The sequence below is a fragment of the Pseudochaenichthys georgianus genome, chromosome 2 (assembly GCF_902827115.2).
Source record: "Pseudochaenichthys georgianus chromosome 2, fPseGeo1.2, whole genome shotgun sequence".
In the NCBI taxonomy this organism is placed as follows: domain Eukaryota; kingdom Metazoa; phylum Chordata; class Actinopteri; order Perciformes; family Channichthyidae; genus Pseudochaenichthys; species Pseudochaenichthys georgianus.
This window is the reverse complement of record NC_047504.1, coordinates 4,060,384-4,082,293: the sequence shown is the minus strand read 5'-3', so window position 1 is coordinate 4,082,293 and position 21,910 is coordinate 4,060,384.

Sequence of the window (21,910 nt, the reverse complement as noted above, 5' to 3'; positions counted from 1 at the left end):
GTGTGACTCTCGTCTACACCAGATTTCTCGCCCGTCTGCTACTGTGGAATTCAAGGTCCAACATCCTTCTTCTTGAAAATATGTCACAAACACAGATAAAGGTGACGACAGTAGGAGAAAACAGTCGATAAGACACAATAGGAGTCAAACAGGAAGTAACTTAACCCATGACCTTCTCACTCTACATGTTTAAGTTAGGTTGTCAGAGAACAGAAATACAGTTTTAGAAGCCCAGGCACATGCACATTGTAGAAAACACATGACAGCCAGGGCATACTGTGAACGAAAAGGGAAGACACAAAAGACAGACTGGTGCTATTTATAGATCCGAACATGTGCCAAAAAAAACCTGGTTCCTTCCAGGCCAGCTTCAATTAAAGGGAAAGCTGGCGGGAATTATGAAGGTGGGCTTTTATATCAAAGGAAAACTGCTACAGATCCAAATCACCGACGTCAGCAAGAGATACAACAGCTTATAGATCAAAATTCGACAACAATCATGACATCACCGTGGCACCATGGAGACGCTCAGGTTTGGTTTGGTTGCTTCACAAGCTGTCTGAACACATTCCTCGTACAAATGTCGGCCGCCAGCAAATTGGGTTCTTGACGGTTTCCACTTGGTCGATGATGATGATGATGACAGAGATCGAGTAATCTCTGAGATCTGTGCATCGTTTACGCACACGCACACACACACACACACACACACACACACACACACACACACACACACACACACACACACACACACACACACACACACACACACACACACACACACACACACACACACACACACACACACACACACACACACACACACACACACACAGGAGGTCCTGCACATCCCTCTAATCTGGCACAAGGATTACGGATATAATTGGAGGAATGATAAAGTGAGGGAAGGAGGAGAAATAAAGCCAAAGAGACATAGCGAGATATGTGCTTTCTGATAATTGTTGTATTTATTTAGTTTAAGTCAATGTAAAGCTTCAAAGTAGGTATTTGAAAGACAAACTTTTTTTCCCACGAGCTTGATTTCCTTTAGGTTCCACTGATCATTACATCATACACTTTGAGAATTTGATTTATATCTTTACCGGGCAGAAAATCCTCTCACACTGGGAGGCTGGCGTCCTTATTTTTCATAACTTCGTATTAAAATCATAAAATCCTAACCGCGCCAGCAGGCTTCATCAGGATTTATTTCTCATATAATTGTGCGTGCCCATCTTGATATCCAGCCCAGCTTCAATATCTAGATATTGAAGCTTATCCTGGAAAGAACCAGGTTTGCCTGCCAGGGTTAATTACAACCCTGAAATCTGTGTCTCTTAGACCCGGTCACAGGATGAAATAAATGAAAAGAAAGTGTAAAATAAATTGTAAAACTATATCCAGTACACATGGTGTTATCTTCTAAACTGTAATAATTATAGATTGGAGAGCACAGACCTAACCCAAGGCCAACTTTTCAGATTTCCCAAGATGTTTTCCGGCATTCTGTGTGTTTCTGAGCTTGGTGAAACAATGTAGACTCCTCGAAAAGAAAAGTGTTTGTCTGGTTTGTCTGGTTTGCCAGTAGTTTTCGAAAAGAGAAATCGAAAAAACTATTCCCAGACATAATTTATTTTACACTTTATTATGTTCTATTCTTTACGTAATGCAGCAAAGCCACAAGCAAACTGGTGAAAGAGTGAATGAAAGGATAAAGAAAGAAAAGAGCCCGAGGCACTGCCAGTCTGGCTGATCCAACACCCTGGCAACGGCAACAAAGAGCCACTGTCCCCCTCACTGTGTCCCACACACTCACGCATGCATACTGTACTGTGTACACCCGAGCATCTACGCACACTGGGTTTGCTCACACGCATAGAAGTGTCCGCAAAATGTGAATGTTGTTCCCTTTAAAATCAGAAGATGTGATTCTGTATGTATCTGTCTGGTTTGGATTCAGTGTGAAGGATTCAAAATGAGCATCATCAGAAATGGTTACGGGGTCATGAGCTCAGTCTCCTGATAAGAGAGTCTGTGGTTGGAAATCGGTTTACTCCTAATGCTATCAAAACATCCACACATTTCACAGCTAAGTAAACTTCTTTATACTGCATGCTGTCATGAGGCTGGCTATAACACGCTGCTACTTACTCATTATGGTCGCACTTAGCAAAACAAGATGACATGATTTCTAATCTTCCGTTCCTCTCAAAAATTCTTGAGAAAGCGGTCGCAAAACAGTTGTGTGATTACTTAAAAAACAATGATTTATTTGAAGATTTTCAGTCTGGCTTTAGAACACATCATAGCACAGAGACAGCTCTGGTTAAAGTCACAAATGACATTCTAATAGCCTCAGACAAGGGACTTGTCTCTATTCTTGTTTTGCTCGATCTCAGTGCTGCATTTGATACTATCGACCATGACATCCTATTGCAAAGACTAGAGCACTTAGTTGGCATATCAGGGAACTGCTTTAGGCTGGTTTAGGTCCTATCTATCTGAACGCTCTCAGTTTGTACGTGTTAACGATGAATCTTCCACGCAAACCAAAGTTAGCCATGGAGTGCCACAGGGCTCAGTGCTCGGACCTATTTTGTTCACATTATATATGCTTCCGTTAGGCAATATTATAAAGAATCATTCTGTAAACTTTCATTGTTATGCGGATGATACTCAACTATATTTATCAATCAAGCTTGATGAAATTAATCATCTAAATAAAATTCAAGACTGCCTTAAGGACTTAAAAACGTGGATGACCTTAAACTTTTTGATGTTAAACACGACCAAAACTGAAGTTATTGTACTTGGCCCGAAGAATCTACGAAACAAATTATCTAAAGATATACTAACTATGGATGGCATTAATTTGGCCTCCAGTGAGACTGTAAGGAATCTTGGTGTTATATTTGATCAGGATTTATCCTTTAACGCCCACATAAAATCAATTTCAAGGACCGCCTACTTCCATCTACGTAACATTGCAAAAATCAGGCATATCTTGCCTCAAAACGATGCAGAGAAACTAGTCCATGCATTTGTTACTTCTAGGCTGGATTATTGTAACTCTTTATTATCAGGGAGTACGAAGAAGTCAGTCAAGTCGCTTCAGCTGATTCAAAATGCTGTGGCTCGTGCACTAACCAGAGTTAGGAAAAGGGACCACATTACTCCTGTTCTGGCTGCCTTACACTGGCTCCCTATAGAACACAGGATAGAATTTAAAATTCTTCTTCTCGCCCACAAAGCCCTTAATGGGCAGGCGCCATCTTACCTTAAAGAACTCATTATACCCTACTGTCCTACTAGGGCATTGCGTTCCAAGAATGCAGGGTTGTTGGTTGTTCCTAGAGTCTCTAAAAGTACAATGGGAGCCAGAGCCTTTTCTTATCAAGCTCCACATTTGTGGAATCAGCTTCCAGTTTGTGTTCGGGCGGCAGACACCCTATCCGTTTTTAAGAGTGCGCTTAAGACCTTCCTTTTTGATAAAGCTTATAGTTAGGGCTGATTAGATTCAGCCCCTAGTTTTGCTGATATAGGCTTAGTTTGTCGGGGGACATCTTACTTCTTCCTTCTCTCTGTCTATACCTGTGTACTCTCATGTTCCGATTAACACAGCTTCCCAAAATGTCTTTCTTTTTGGTGTCTATATACGCCGGGATCCGGAGTCATGGATGATCCTGCGGTCCTGTGTCCTGGATCGCGAGCCCTGGATCGCGAGTCGTGGCTGTGGTCCTGGATGGATATCCTCGTGGATTCATCTTCCTATTATACACACATGCATTTCCAAACATTTGGACTACCTATGTTGCAAATGTATTATCTTTTCAATTTACACACGGCATCTATTGCACGTATGTCCGTCCTGGGAGAGGGATCCCTCCTCTGTTGCTCTCCCTGAGGTTTCTCCCATTTTTCCCTTTAAACTGGGTTTTCCCCCGCAAGTGTTTCCTTGTACGATGTGAGGGTCTAAGGACAGAGGGTGTCGTATTGCCATACTGATATTCTGTACAAACTGTGAAGTCCACTGAGACAAATGTAACATTTGTGATATTGGGCTATATAAATAAACATTGATTGATTGATTGATTGATTGATTGATTGATTGATTGATTGATTGATTGATTGATTGTTGATGTAAAACCAAGGTGACATTTATGCTAGTAGAAATGTTTTGCCTGAAGCTAGAAAAAGGCTGCTACAGTAATGTGCATCCAAAGCTAATTGTAACAAGATCAAAATACGTAACCCCTACAAAGACTGTGACAACTGGGAGGCGAACAATGTGTGAAAATGTATATATGCATATTTAGAAAAACAATGAGTGCATAACGAGTCATATCTGCCTCATCAGCTTACTGTCAGTGGTATGCAGTGTTAACATCCTTTGATCCAGAGCTTTTCTTGTGTTTTTTAACTGAGGCTTTCAAAAATTAAGGCACTGCTTGTAACTGCCATTCAAAGCGAAACTGGTGTTCTCTTCCCTGACAGATAGTAGCTGCACGACCTCTGCTCACAAACTGGCTCAAAGGTCAGCGGGAAGTTTTCAAACGGGTAGAAAGAAATTCCAGAGCAAGAGTAGCTTAAAGTTGGGTCACAATCAGCTTATTCCACACCGTCTAACAGCATCACATATACACTACTTAGTTTGACGTTCTTAACGGAGCCTGTTTAGGGGAGGACCCTATAGCCTACTGTAGTTTCTTTAGGGAGCACACACAGAAAGAGTTGAGTAAGTTAAGGAAAATAGTTGCTGCTTTCAACTTGTCTTTCCTCACTGGCATTGCTGAAGGAAGCCTTTTTTTACATTCAGCTCCACTTCAGCAGAGCTAGAAGAAAGTTACCAAGCTGAGAGAAAAAAGTCAGACAGGGGACAAGTGGAAGTTGCAGAGGGAGGAGTTGAGGAGAAAGAGGAGGAGGCGAGGAAGAGGAGGAGTCACATGACAGCAGTGGCATGTCTGCTTGTCCTTGAAAAGGACACTGGCGTCTCAAAACAAACAATTTCTTTGTCTTTCTATCGGACAGCATGTCCTTCTCTTCCTCCGTCTAGTTCTACCTTACTGACCTCTCGTTCCCTTTCTTTCTTGCCTCTCTAGTCCTTCCACAGACTTTTAATATAATTCAAACTGAGAAGTGACACGGCAGAGTGATCTTCCCAATTCTCTGCGTGACACTTTGTTTTGCAGATTGTGCCATAGAACTTTATTCCCTGACAGAAAAAAAACCTTTGTACATTGGAGTTTTCCGCTTCCCTTCTACAGTTGCTATTGCCCAACAGGAGTTCATTCACATACACCCCCACACCTTTACCTCCCCCTGCATTCCCTCTTCATTTTCATAATCACACACACACACACACACACACACACACACACACACACACACACACACACACACACACACACACACACACACACACACACACACACACACACACACACACACACACACACACACACACACACACACACACACACACACACACACACACACAGAATTCCTTTGCTGACTCCTCCCCTCGTGAAGACTTTCCCTTGGGGCCCGCACAACCTCCCCTCATGGAAAACTACCAACGTGCACACGCACGCACACACACACACACACACACACACACACACACACACACACACACACACACACACACACACACACACACGCACTATAATGGGAAAAGTGATGGAAGCAGGAAAGAGAGGGTCTTTGATGATACTAATCAAATATGATGAAAACTAGCCAACCAGTCTAAAAGCTCCCCTTTCCTCCCACACACCTATACATGACAACACTAATATTTACATTACCAACAGCCTTGAAAGGCTAACTGACATACAGACCCCCCCCTCTCCCTCCACCCTGCATGCTGCAGCCTATCCCATCCAAAGCAACACCACCTCCCACCGGACTAATCCTCCACTGACCAAAATACAACTGGTGGCTTCTCCTGTGGGATTCTTCTTGAGTGCCCTTCAAAGTCAAAGCTAGAAAACATTTATGCAATGTTAAAGAAGACATCTGCCATATTTCAGAACTACATTTTGTTACTGTGGATAGGGGAATATGCAGAGAAATTACACCTAATTTCTGAGATTAAAGTAGCCAATTAAAGCTGGATTAAAACAAACCTGGTCTGTAGGGATTTACTATATACTGAGAATAAACATATTATCATAAGAATCAACACCTCGGAGACTTGTGAGTGGGGCCTTTTGAAACAAACAACATTTGCATTTGAATGAGGACTTTTTTTCTCGCAAACTGACACAGACAAGGTTTTAAGGTGTTTCTATCCAAGACATTTATTACTCTTATCATGACAATTCTTTGGTTTTTTAGCTTCATATTTCTTTCCCTCCATGATATTTATATGAAGCCTTTAATTCCCCTGAAATGCTTTCAAGCCACACACATTTACCTACACTGTTCAAAGACAACAAGTCAAGCCTCAGCAAGCCAAGAGAGGATTAATACTAAGACTTTTGCAAACATTAAATGATGGCATACCAACTGTAAAAAACCATTATGATATTTCTCATCATCTGTATCGCTCATAGAAGAAGGAGGCAAGAGCACAACTAGAGCAGATAGGTGAGCTTCCGTTTGTTTACAATAAACAAGTCACAAACAATGAGCTCCTCTCGTATAAGGGTACAGTATTTCCACACTGTATCTACAAACTACACATATTCACTCGACTGTAAAACTTGACAGGCTCAGCAGAATTCAACGGCTTAAGACAGAAACATCCAGTTAAACCAGATCTTTAACAGACTGCAATGCTCGAGAGGAAACGAAAGGATTGGCCTTATTCTCTTAAAATGTGCTTTTTTAGGGGCACTGCTTTTAAATAACTAACATATTGTGAAATTCAAAATACATGTGTTTTGTAACCTATTCATTCCTTGACAGGTTCAGCCTGCAGAGACATGAACACATCAATCATGTGTTTTGATTAGTATATTTAGATATAATACTTCAAAATAACTAATATGTGGCCTCAGGGGTTTTTCTATATTCTTTGGCTACTATGGCGTCTCATCCAGATCTGCAGATATGCTGTGATCTGAGCTCTTCATGGGGATTAGACATACTTGCACAAAATACATACATCATAACGTGCCACCCTGCCTTTAAGTGTTGAATGATGTAATACTATATGTACAATGAGTAAGTTAGTATGACACAAAACTGGCTAATGAATATCCAGGTAATGGAAAATATTACTATTATTGTCGATTCAGGGATAAATCATCAAGGAATTGTATGCATTTTTTGGGGGGAAGTAGAACAAGTGTGTGGGAGAGAAACTCCCTCTGAAGGGAACACAGGTATTTTAGTCTTTGCAGACCATTGACATGCACTTAAGGGGCCTACACACCAAACTGACACCAAAGGACACGTCCCGACGGAACACGACTGTTGTGTCGCCTCAAGTCTCCTGCGTCTTGGCCAAACAGTCGCACTGGAACACACCGCAAAGACTTCAGCCGACGGCCAAGTAGCAATGACTTTCCTTACCAGCAGGCGGCGGTAGTGTGTATTCGTCATTCAAAAGAGGCAACAACCGGAAGACAGACTGCGTGATACACCGAGAGAAGAAGAACAGACTGCGTGATATAAACAAACAACAAATAGCGTGTGCCTTCCATTTTCACTCTACAACGAGAAGCTCACGGGGCTTTCCCGAACCTGTCGAGAGCTGGAGTTCAATTAAATCTCCGATTTGCCTTCTTAATAGTTTGTTTGGGTCCCTCACTTCCGCTTCGCTTCTCATGCACTGATTCGCTAGCTGAACAGCCAATCAGAGTGATTTCTTTGGCCGACAGCCTCCCGATTCAACATGTCGAATCGACGGCGGGAGGTGTCGGCACGGCCGAAAAGACACGACGGTGCAGGACACACCAATCTGAGTAGGGCGACAGGACGCTCATCGACGGCCAGACATCTATCGACATCTACGACGTCCGAAATCGGCTTGGTGTGTTTTTTCTGGAGTGTGTATAGTACAGAAAAAAAGGGAAAACCCCCAACATCTTTTGTATGTTTATATCGGCAGACTAAAAACTGTGGTTTTTCATGAGAGAATACATTTCTATTACTTTAAATAAGTAGGAAATAGCTTTGCTCCTTTATTGGTTTTAAGTTTAGGGTTAAAAGCAATTATTCTGGGTGAATATTTGGTTACTTGTCATCAAGAAGCCTAATTTTACCCAGACTGTATGCTTTAATTAATATTCATTTGATTAGTTTCCTGTAGTGTAACACACTGTTTGACTGACTGTAGGTCTGTGTGCACAGTAAACACCACAAGGCAAGGAGTGTGCATCAACAAAGGATACTGAAGAAAGAGTAAGCAGCGCATTCATAAAACTAACAGCTATAGAGCGGGAGAAATACTTTGAGAATTGATGTTGCAAAGTTTTAAGTTTGATAGTGGAGGAAATATGTCACAACAGGCTCTCTCTGCAGCTTACCCACAGAATGCACCCATAAACCCAGATTAATGACCACACACACACACACACACACACACACACACACACACACACACACACACACACACACACACACACACACACACACACACACACACACACACACACACACACACACACACACACACACACACACACACAGATGTCCTCATGTCCCCTGTCAACTCCGCTGATGATCCGCTAACAAAGTGGCACACACAACTACAACACAGTATTTTTTGAAAATGACAATACACAACAATGCTGATCTCAGTGTTGCCTAGCAACTAGGTTTCACACTAAGGAAGAAGGGTAGAGGTCTAGGCTGAAGTCGAATAGTCCATTTAGCTTAGGAACCTTCCTAAAGGAGTGAAATGACCCGGAAGTCCCTCAGTGGCAGCCATGATAAGTGCCGTTCGAATTCTCTAGAATGATGAGAGTGAAAGGAAAGGAGGTTTCAAACTTCCTTTATAGCCTCCTTTAGCTTAGGAACCACTGGACCTCCCTAACCGACAGGAGAAGCGAAAATGCTGCCCCACAATGCCTTGCAGCCGCAGCATTTGCCGTCACTCAACAGTCGGCCGTTCACGGAAACAACCGATTATGACCGAGAAATTATATCATGAAAGTTACGGTGCTTATTAAGCATTTTAAAACGTAGGTGGTAAGTTGCCAAAGTGCTTTGTTTTGAACGTTCATCAGTATTATAATCAAAAAGAGAAATATGAACGTTAGTTTTCACTGAAATTATCAAATAAAGTCAACATTTCAGTCTTTACTGAGCTGTGTGGAGTTTGTTCAACTTTTAAAAGATGTTTGAATGGTGATACACAGTGATAGATGTTAAGGACTAACGTTTATAATAAATACATCTGTATTGATTTTAAGATCTTTAGTTCATACAATCATACGTATTGGGATCATTGGTATTAATGTGGACCGGAGGGAGAGGGTGATGAGCAGAAGTTTCACTTTCCTTTTTTATTTCAATTCCAACTTTGGTCCTGAAGAATATGTTTCTCTGTTGTCCACGTTCATAAAGCAAAGCAGCAGCATCAGAGCACGGAGCAGAGTCTCTAGATGAGGTTACAGTAGTCCCTCGTTCTTATTGAACATCCATGTTGTAGTCCGCTGTATAGAAAACTGTGGTTTCCATAGTTTCCCCACAGCAGCAGACGCACACAATGACGTCCGCGGCTGCATCATAAACACGTCGGATAGTGAAAGTGCATTCGGATTCTCTAAAGTGCCACAGTCTCTTCTCCTAAGTCCTTTTTAATTCTCCTATCCACTATCCCTTAACCCCGTGACGTTTCACTCAGAGGTCAAGGAATAGACGATAGGGTTAGAATTTAGGAGCTGATTTTTAAACTATCCGACTGCAGCCCTAGTGTCCATACTGCTGTGTGTGAGAGAGATACAGGGAAATGGTAGTAATTATGACATGATAAAGACAACAAAGGAATGAGAGTGTTGGTGTCTACAGCTCGTAAGACAATATGCAAAATGTGAACTTTGTTAACTCTAAAGTAGTGTGAACAGAGTGTTGCGTTATTTAAGTTTGCCTCGTCTTCTCTGACCTTTTGCCTTCAGCTATACTCTCAAAGGACGGCACATCGAAAGTTCTTCCTCTCGTTCTTCCTAATCAACTTGTGAGACATTAAAATGAAAGCTGTGCAATAGCCTGACCGACCTCACTGTGTTTTTAGCTAGTCAGACTACAATTATCTCACGTCCCTGGAGTCATGGAACATTTTCTACTTGCTGTCAACTTTTGGAGGACAAACCGTTTTCCAGGACACTTTTTTAGAAATGAAAATGTCTCCAAACAATAATGTCTGCACACTTTGAGGTGTGCCGAAAATGGTTGATTGTTTTGAATGTGAAGGGAGTCAACTTAAAGGGGACCTATCATGCATCTTGTACGTCTTTTATACATGAATATGTGTCCCCGGTGTGTCAGGGAACTCACCAAGTGTCAGAAAACACAACCCTCTCTTTTCCTCCATACCCAAATCTCTAAAAACGGGGCTGCAACGGATCTGATACAGACTGATACAGATTTGAAAGTTCTCTGACGTCAGGAACGAGGAGCTCCGCCTATATGGGCAACTCTCCACCTATCCGGAATGTGGGGTTGGGCCACGGCCGGCCATTGCCACTCGAAAGCGCTGGAGACGCTGCCAGGCCTGTAAGTGGCGCTGTAGTCTGCCACAAAAGCAGCGAAGAAGGCTTCCCGCGCATGGTTGCCATGGTTGCCCTTTTGTTTATTCTCCGCTGTGGCTCTTTTTCTCCCTCCCAGAGGCAAGCGTTTGCTCCTGCTGCTGTTATTCATTGCAATCCCTCCCTCGCTGTAATTCTCTCCGGTTAGTCCACCAGCAGATTACAAACACCCACCTCTCCGCCTCTTCCAAAGGAACGAGCAGAGTGCGGCAGAGTTTCAGTTAGATTTTTTTCACCGGTCAACATGTTCGTTAAAGTTTAAATCTTCCGGACAAAATTCGAAAAGTGCCGGTCAAAAGTCTTCTTTGTTATTTATTGAGCTTTAAAACAAATGTGACCCGCTCTATCGAAATCAGTCGGAAGTCGCACCGGCTCATTTCAAAATAAACGTGGATTTGTGTAAAAAACTATTTTTTCGGGGTTCGGGTGTTTTGTTTGATTTTAACTAAACAAAGTCTTGGCTTTCAGAATATGAAACTTTTATTTCCAAACTCACACGATAAATACATTCTTTAAGCTTGTAAAGGTAAGATGACAGGCACCTATCACTCGCAATCTGCTCTTCCGCAGCGAAGCGCACCCCCTCCCTCCGGCTGAAATTATGAATGTAAGCGTAGAGTAATCATAAATAACACGGCAGGGTCCGTTACATATTTTTTATCTGATTTCAATTAAACAAAGTCTTGGCTTTCAGAATATTAAACTTGTTTCGGCATATTCAGATGATAAATACAACTTTGAAGCTTGTAACGGCATAATTACAAGCGGAGAACGGAGTAATTTAACGTCACAGCAGGCAAAACAACAGCCGGTGTTTCTCCTGAGGGTTTTCCCCGGGAAACAAACACAATACACACAAACGCAAAATTACACAAACACACACACGTATACACACACACACACACACTCGCGAGCTTCCCCCAGACCAGTAATCCAAACGAAAATATCTTCCCTCCGTAGTATTTTGCTAATTTGCTAATAACCAATCAGATCGATGGATTCCAGAGAAGAGAAAACTTTGAAGGCCTTTTTCTCAAAATGATGACTCGGTGACAGTCATTATATAATGTGACATATTTCGCTTAATATTTGGAGTACAACAACAATCCTGATATCATTAGAAAGCTAGCAATCTCCTCTTTCGAGCAGTGTATACAACTCAAAATGTGTCTTCGGGTAAATGCGACTGCTTTCGATGAAGCAGGTCACACATGAATAATGACTATATAATCATATAAGAATAAAACACGGAGGACGGAGATCTCTTTTTCTCCCCCTCTTCTGACAGCCCAGCAGCTGATCAGAGCATGCTCCCCTCTCCTGCAGGGGGGCGTGGTCAGCTGCAGCTCATTTGCATTAAAGCTACATCACAGAATCAGCCCCTGAAAAAACAGGCCTGGAAAGAGCAAATAGAGCGAAATGAGCCATGGCTAAAATGCAGGATCTGTTTGGTATTTTGAAAAAAAAACTATATTTATATACTTTATATAGGTATGGCCCTACAATATATTGTTCAAATATAGCATGATAGGTCCACTTTAATATAGCTAAATCAGAATTTGTAAGTGTCTGCCACTAGGGGTCTCAATCAAAACAATAACATATGACGTGGTTGGTGTATTGTGAAGTTGGTCAGTGGGTGTGTTTCTCACCCTTCCCTTATTGTTTATTGCAAAGGAGGTTTTTACCGCAAGCCGATTACAATTATGGATATTTACAATTGTTGACGACATAGCGGATAATGTAACATAACTCAACACAGTATATCACATAGGTCTAGTGATTTTGAGACATTTTAATGCGAAGATGTTGGATATTATATCTGTAATGCAAACCAAGGATGTAAGCGATGGGGCAGAATCACATACTGACGTTTCTCCTTTCCCTGAAATCTAGTAAAAGAGTGTAAGGGTGAGAGGATTTGTGCTGGTCTTACCGAGGGAAAAGCACATGGATGTTTTCCAACACACACACGGACACACTCGGTGGAATGGAAATGGATTCACACTGGGAGCCTCTGGGGGCCAATATGAAGCTGAAAGCAAAGTAAAATATTTCCCAGATCCCCTCTGAGCTTCTGTTGCGGAAAAGAACAACGGAATTTCGATTTAGTCTTACAGCCCTGCAGGATCATCTCACTGGCCACACACACATGAAACAACACGAGCGTGGATTGGAATCGGGATAAAGGACAATAAACACACTTTAATGCATGCACGCAGACACACACCATGGAGCATGGATTTCTCTCCGGGGGCCTGTGGGACCGATCTTAGCGACTTAATGAGGAGGGAGCTTGAGAGATGGATTTACTGTGGTGGGGAGGGATGAGAGAGGTCTGGTGGATGCTTTCAAAACACACACACACACACACACACACACACACACACACACACACACACACACACACACACACACACACACACACACACACACACACACACACACACACACACACACACACACACACACACACACACAGATAGATAGACACATCCACGGTCAGCTGCATTGGAAGACTGTTGCGGAAAATCAATAAGAGTCCTACCAAGGCACAGAAAGCCCTCATCTTCTCTGTTCCCCTTTTATTATCCATTATTCATTCCGTCAATACACACACACTTGAACACAATCTGGAGTCATGTGTGATACTGCGACACACTCCCAATGAGACACTTCTGCTGCAGAGCCAAATAGAAAAACAAAAACACAGACAGACACACAAATACACCCCTCCCCATCTTAACCCCATTACTTAGTTTCCATGACAACGGATCTGCACCCCAGCAGAACACCCTGTGATGCAAATACACCAGGCGAGACGGTACGTATGCAATGTTTTGAGAGAAGGAGGCAGGCGGTGTGAATGAGAGTGTGTGTGTCTGTCTGTCTGTCTGTCTGTCTGTCTGTCTGTCTGTCTGTGTGTGTGTGTGTGTGTGTGTGTGTGTGTGTGTGTGTGTGTGTGTGTGTCTGTCTGTCTGTCTGTCTGTCTGTCTGTGTGTATATATATTTTAAAGTATATACATTTTAAAGTATATAGCAGGTCTCAAAGTTGGCCTTCACCTATTTAAAAACTATTTTAAATGCCAAGCAATTCAGAAGTTTTTGTGTAAAATAAAAAAAAATACAGCCTTTATAACATTATATAAACAATATCTTAATAGAACAAATGTAGATTAGGGACTATTGACACAAAGAATTGGACCTGCTATGTATATCTGAATTCGTTTTAATCTTTTTTGCACAACAAAAAACATGAATAAATATGCGGATTATGGTCTGCTGCAGGTCAGCTGTTTGAGAAAAGCCTCATTTTTGGAAAACTCATTCAATCTGATCACGGCAGGATTTGCTGGCCGCTTTAACATTTCGAAGCTGGATATTAGTACGTGGTAACTTGAGTGAAACAAACCACCACATTAAATGAATATTATGTAATGAACAAAATGTATGCCGTTTTGATTTGACTCTCCCTGCTGTCTCTCCATCTCTTTGTCTGCCTGTTGCTCTCTCACACTGCCTTGTGAATGAAGGGATGACACACACACTTAGATATGGACACACAAATAGCAGCGCAGCATGTCATATGGTGTGGGCAGCTGACATTTCACTGCAACCAATCTGCCAGTCAGTGTTTCATGCACTCACACGAACACACACTGATACACACACCAGTACATGATTTCTCTTTAGCCCCGGTTGACTCCATCAAGTGGCACATGGTGGGCACTGCGCAGTTACATAACTCTCCATTCCTCGGACTTTCTGCCATATAGTTCTCCGTGTGTGCAGGGAATCACTGGATGATCAGTTTAATATAGCGTGCACGTGCTAACTGTTATGTAACAATGTAATCATGGAGGTGTTAATCGATGCCTCCTGTGTGCGCTTCGTCAACCAGGGAGCCAACGAGACGTTAACAGCTCATCACCTGGCAGAGCATATAGAAGAGATAACCTCCTCTTACACACGAGTTTATGCGTCATCACAAAGGACATCAGGTTTTTGTCTCGGTTGTCAGGATTACGGAAAAACGACTACGTCCAAATTCCGAAGGGGCGAAGGAAGAAGAGCCGATTCGAATCACGGTGCGGACACGCAAAGTTTCCTTCCGTTAAAATTGCGAAGTGTGTCATAAGTGCTGCATTCATTTTGTCTCAGAATAATTGTAAAAAGAGGGAAATAATCACTTAAATTCCCCCTCAAGTTGGAACAAAACCTCTCAAGTTTGGGAAAGTTGTGTTAAATATCTCACCTTGTTGTACGAGTGCACATGAATGACCATAAAGCCAAACTCATATAATCCCTCCTTTACTTAATTGACTACTTTTCAAACTTTAAAGGATTTTCCTGGTACTATTTAATCCACTGCTGCAGCTGGTAATGTGGGTTGAAGAAATGTCACGGGGTTAGTGAAAGGTCAATCAGGAAGAGTACTTTCATTCATTCTCACGTTTGACTTCATCCACTCATTACTCCCTAGAGCCACACCCCTTTGTTGCCGACCATTCGTCATTTCAAATCTAAGAATAAACAATGTCCTTGTATATTTTATCTGATCAAATAAAGTCAGATAAAAAATGTGCTGCTGCTGCTGGAGGAAAACATCAGGTGCTTTTCTCCCATTGTGAAAAAAAGCTATTTCGAGATTGGGCGTCTGTGTCTGCATGTGACAGGTGTAAAATGTAACCATGGCAATCAGATAGCACGTGTGTGAAGTACTCTTTTGAGGGAAGAGAATTATCATCAGTTCCAATCTGACATCTGTTTCTCTCCTCTCTCTGTGTGTTTTCCCTCGAGTGATGGTGATAATGATGACAATGCCATGGATTGTCAGACACGTGTGTGTGTGTGTGTGTGTGTGTGTGTGTGTGTGTGTGTGTGTGTGTGTGTGTGTGTGTGTGTGTGTGTGTGTGTGTGTGTGTGTGTGTGCGTGCGTGCGTGTGTGTGTGTGCGTGTGTGTGTGTGTGAAGCCAGAGTTTCACACTATCATTATCTTCCCTCATCAAAGCTGCAGAAGCAATACTGGGCCAACTACGTCGTTAATTAAACGGCGAGGAAGGCGAATGTGAAGAAAGAAATTCCAACCACTTCCAACCATCAGCAAGAATATACAATGAATAATGCAGCATTATTAATGACTAAAAATGACTGACTGGATTTTCTTTTATAAGGGTACAATATTTAAACGTATGAGTAAGCTGAGAGTTCAATGTCTTGAATGCATAAGGATACATTATTATAAACAACAACATGGTTACTGTAAGAAACGTGTGACAGGACTATTTTTACCCAGGAGAGAGGAAAAGCAGCAACAAGTGAATCTGAGTGAAGTCGTTCTCTCACTCATTAGATAGGAAAGTAACTGCGTAGGGCTCATGTGGAGGAGACTTTAGCTAGCGGTGCACACACACCCATACACACATTGGTTGCCATGATAACAACAGACCCTTAAATAACCCTGGTCTATACCTGTCTCACTGGCTCTATATCAATACTCTATTGAGTGTCCTTATCCAACCAAAAATGACACGTTTCGTCTCTAAAGTGAAACTTTTTCACCATCATTTTGTTGTATACAAATCTTAAAATAGTACTTTTAATACAAGAAATCAGTATTATCTTTAACTTCTGTGATTTTAATTTGTATTCTTAAAGAAAAAAGTGCTCCGTATTTAGTTGTATGACTAATTTAACACCACAGCCCTCGACCAGTTAAGAGGAAAAAAAGTAAACAGGAAGTAGTTTCATTTTTTGGGACAGTAACACAAGGTTACATTTCCAAAGATCTTATGAATCGTAAAATAGCACATTGCTAACATTCACAATCATTAGAACACACACACATTGCAGAATTTACATTTCTCTCTGCCTCAATTATTCTCTCACACACACACACACACACACACACACACACACACACACACACACACACACACACACACACACACACACACACACACACACACACACACACACACACACGTCAGATAACCTGCCACTAATTAGAGCCGTCAGTTAATTAAGGCCAACTAACCGCATGGGCTTCACAATGAGCAGCTGTGAGGGTGTTTGTGAGCACATGATTGACATGAGGTGGGGGTGTAGTAACACACATGCTGCCGAGTGGCACACTGACATATTAAGAATACTACATTTAACTACGTACTGCAATTCTTGTTTGAAAATCTACAAAGAAACGTGTTTGCCACCCTCTCAAAGGGGAAAAATGCAACAAGGCGAGGAGAGAGGAAGTAAGAGCGTGAAAGGCCAGTAGGTACGGCAGATGGTTGCCAGTGGCGACCCAGTGATGTGCCGGCATCTACTCCTCTCCTCACATGTGTCATCACGTCCCTCTGAGTGTGCGCTTGATGATCGTATGTGATTTACGTCCACATCTGCCGCTAAAGCCCGCTTTAACATCACTATTGCTGTAAATCGCTCATCTCTGCTGCGTTCAGGGACACTGACCTCCGTAAGGATTGTCCTCGGTGGACCGCAGCTTTTTCCAACAGTGTTCTACATTTAAGTGATTGAAGGCATCAACCAATCATATTGTGCGGAAGGGGGTTGAGTCGCTCTTAGTTCTTAGAAATATGTTATTTTAGCCAGTCCAGACTCTGTGGGTCAATTAACTTCAAAGTTAAAGACCAGTAGATTTTAAGCAACTTTGAGACTGTGAAAAGCGCTATATAAATTAAATGTATTATTATTATTATTATTTTCTACCACACACATAAATTGCAGATAAGAAATATACATTTTGAAACCTTAATGGCAGCAGTGATAAGAGAAGATGCAGTGCAGTGCTCCTCTGCCCTCTATCAGCTATGAGTGTCCATTTTCTTTCAGGTTGCTCTCCATCTGCTTCTGATCATGAAAGTAATGCTATCTGCAATACAACATCTGACTGTCATTATTAAAGTACAATAAGGAGCTGACTTAAAGGCCACATCCTCAGACCGGAGTGTATCAGCTGTACGCAGCAGAACACAAAATACAGGTCCGAGTTTACACCAAATACAAACTGTGGAAAGCTTCAGTGCGGCTAAAAGATCTTAACTCTCAAGAGGGACTTTTGATTAAATGTGCGCAAGAATAAATCTGCTTTTGAATTGATAGCTCTTATACTGATGCAACAAGATGTAAGTACAAAACTGTAATATTGAAAAGATTATAGGATTTATTATTTTAAAAGCATTGCCGTCCACACCATGGGAACGTGACATTTGGAACAATGCAGGTAGTTTGAGAGGGGAATATGAGAAGGGCTGGCTAGAGGTCGGAATGACAGAGACTGAAGGTCACACGTTTGATCTCCATGAGGTCAGAGGATAAAGGCTGACGTAGCATTATTACACATTTATGTTAATGAAATATTCATACAAAAGACGATGTGTGTGTGCCACTGCACCAAAGCCATTTGTTCCTATGTGTATTATGTAGGATTTGGGGGAAAAAATAACTTTCTTCACTACAGAAACTTTGAGATTGACCTTGAGGTGAAATGTATTTTTCAACTCCTGTTATCAATTTCTGGATTAAACTTAAAATGTATGAAAGTATTGGTAGTACGTAGAAGAATAGTCCTTGAATGGAAATCCTCAATAGCCCCTAAAGCATCTCTATGGCTTAAAGATCTAATGTTATACCTGAACTTGGAGAAGATTAAATATAACCTGAGGGGCTCTTCAGAAATGTTTGAATCTGTCTGGGGCTCTGTGATAGCCGACATAGCTGAACTTATGTTAGGAAGAAAGGGGGGACTATGAATGTATGTGTGTTTGTTTTGTATATACATGTATGTATGTGTATGTGTATGTATGTGTGTGTTTGAATATGTGCATGTAAATGTGTGGGTATGTACATATATATGTGTATGTATGTGTATGTAAATGTGTGGGTATGGGTGTAGGTATGTACATATATATATATATATATATGTATGTGTGTGTATATATATATGTGTATGTGTGGGTATGGGTGTAGGTATGTACATATATATATGTGGGTATACATATGGGTACATGTATTATTGTTATTATTCTTTATTTCCTTATCTATACATTTTTTTTTCTTTTACGTTCCATATATGTATGTATTTACTTTACCTGCTAGGACCGGAGGGGGGGGGGGGGGGGGGGGGGGGGGGGGGGGGAGGACAAATATAGACTGTATAAATGTAACTCATCGTGCCTGACTCAATAGAAAAAGTGTTGGTAATAGTTAAAAAGGCGAGATTGTTTAGTCTTCAGTTTAATGTGTTAAACTTTCATTGACAGATTGTTTGTTGTTGTTGCAACTGCTATAATATCCCATGGCATAGAACATGTTAGTTTCCCACAGAATGGCTGAATAAGGAAACTGTATTTCCAATCAATCATTTAAAAAACCTATCCAGCCTGCATCATAACCCGATATGGGTCAAATGTGAATCTGAGCTAAAATTATGCTCAGGAGAAAAAGCAAATCTAATAATAATAATTTGAGCTCTAATACATGGATGCCTCGCACACATACACACAGATGTTGTTTATATTTAAGAAAAGCCCTCCTCCTGTCTTTCCCACAATCCCTTGTTGTTTCTCCCAGCATGCTCGCAGGTTGAGAGGAAGGAGGAGCTTATAATGTCAGAGGTCAACCTGACACAAATGTTTGATGTCTCTTTCCCCACTCTGCACATCTCTATAATTACCACCTCAGTGTGTCCCTTCCCAGTATACATTCATTCACGTTTAAGATAGAGGGGGGGGGGTCTGCACTACAGTGTGTACGTGTGCTTCAACACGCTTCTTCTACTCTCTAGGGTCCTTAACGTCTTCCTCCTCGTACCAAATGCTTCCACAGACTTCCAATTAAAAAGCCACACTTTTCTGTACATTGTTCTCTTCTCCCCGCGAGCATGGAGTGAAGGTTTTCAGTTTTACACTGAGACAACTTTGTTGAAAGAATACCATCTGGCTTTTGTCGTCTACATTTCAGATTTCCAACTCAATACCGTTTATGACTTATTCCGTTTATGACTTTGTCTGGAATTGGTCACACAGTTTATCATTCAATGTGAGCACTTACATATCATGGAATTCAATTTGATGCTGTGCTGATGATGATATTTGACTTGCCATCATAAATTAGGGAAGGACAGAGTTGTGTGCCTCAAAGAGTAAACTTCCTTAATCCATTTCCTTTCAATTCTGCGGAGTGTTGCTTGATCTTATCTCATCTCAGTTCAAATGATTTTCCTCTTAAAATACATCTCTAGCTCCATCTAGTGGACAATTGTGCGCAAGACAGTTCCACTTGTGTCAGTGTCAGTGTGGGAATGCTCCATACCTTCTGATAGAACATGATGATTGCATGAAAGAATCCTCTTCCACGAACTGGGTTGATTGACACACTGTTAAGAGGTCTCAATCCTCTTTGGCTTTTGATATTGAAACCCACTCTCAGGACAAAGAGCTTCCCGTGCTTTTGATTCCAGGAGAACATTGTATTCAACAGCTGCAGGGATGACTGTGTGGAGGAGAATGTGAGAGGTAGTGACAGCCCTAAATAGAGTCACTTGTGTGGTGTGAGTCCTCCAAACGACTCTCCTATTCATTTAGCAAATGGTTTACTGGCCAGGGTAAGAATGTCACCTTCTGAAAAGCATACGCCCGTTGGTCTCTGTGGTCTATTGAAATGCACTTATGCTTTTAGAAACGAATGTGTCTATTGAAGTGAAACATCGCTTTCTTTGACTTCTTTAACTTTCTTTATCACCAAGTAGCCATGTCTTTAAAATGACAAAAAGAGAGATGCCTTAGTGGTGCCACAAACTACTCAAACATCTGTGTGTGAGAAGGTATGCCAAGAACGTTGAAGCCAACAACTGCCACAAAGGTATGTGACCGTTACTGAAAGTCACATCACTGACGACACTTTAAAGTGTGTATCGGCGGCTTTAGCTATCCAAAACACTCCACTGGAGAGCTATCGTCTGAGAACGCAGGCGACAAGTGTCTGCACCGGATACTAAACTGTCACGGTGAAGCCTTTTGTTAACTAGGAAAGAACAGGTATTTGCGGGAGGAAAGACAAATCCAACATCACGTCTATTTCTTTATTTTTGGGCCTCCTATCCCTATCCACCGAAGTCTCATATATTGTTTCACACCATTTAGAGAGGTGACTGATATTCGTCATGTGTCATATCATCTTATTCCTAGCCTTGTCCAATTAACTTGAATGCACTACAGCAGGGGTGTCAAACCAAATGTAATCGCGGGCCACATTCGAATTATGGTTGCACTCAAAGGGTCGGTGGTAACTTTAAGACTATATAAATATACATAGATAAATATACATAATAAATATAAAATAATGTATAATTTTACAATATTTCCTCTGCATTGGATTATTATCGGATAGGGTAATAACTTTATAATTAACTACGTCTGAAAGCAGAAGTCTAGGGCAAATCATTGCAAGTCTCTTCATTGCGCATGTCACAAAATGAGATGCATTGTGGGACATGTAGTTTATGGGAAACGTTCTCCTGTAAAGCGGCACGTAACATTATAATAAACTTATTATATTCTTTGCAAGCTCTTGTGGGGCCACATAAAATGAAGTGGCGGGCCGGATTTGGCCCCCGGGCCTTGAGTTTGACACCCCTGCACTACAGGCATCCAGATATCTTAAGGTTTCACAGCAATTGACCAGATGTGAACAGGTCTCAAGTGGCATTGGGATATATCTTTTTTAAATCCTCTGGAGCAGGGAGAGGAGCTGTGGATTATTGTTATTGATGAATGCATCGGTGTTTCTTAGGGTCAAAAACACTAAGCTCACAACTTAAGATGAAAGCGTTTAGTTCATTTAATAAAAGAGGTCATGTTCAATGTAAAAAGTGACAGTAGATATAGATTAGTTGCAATGTGGTGCTATATATATTAAAAAAAAATGTATTAAAAAAAAAAAATTATAATCTTCTTTTTTTTTTTTTTTTTTAAACCTTCAATTTCAGAGGGACGCGGGGCTCCGTTGGCGGGGGGCAGCACCCCTCCAACACAATAATAGGGGAAACACTACTTTATATCAACCTTTTCTTCCACTGATGCATCTCTAATGGTGTCTTTTAGGTCAGCATGACTCATGACTGAAGGAGCTCCAGCAGTTGGGGTGTCCTTCTCCTCCTACGCTTATCTGGGGATATCTGTTGAGCCGAGTGA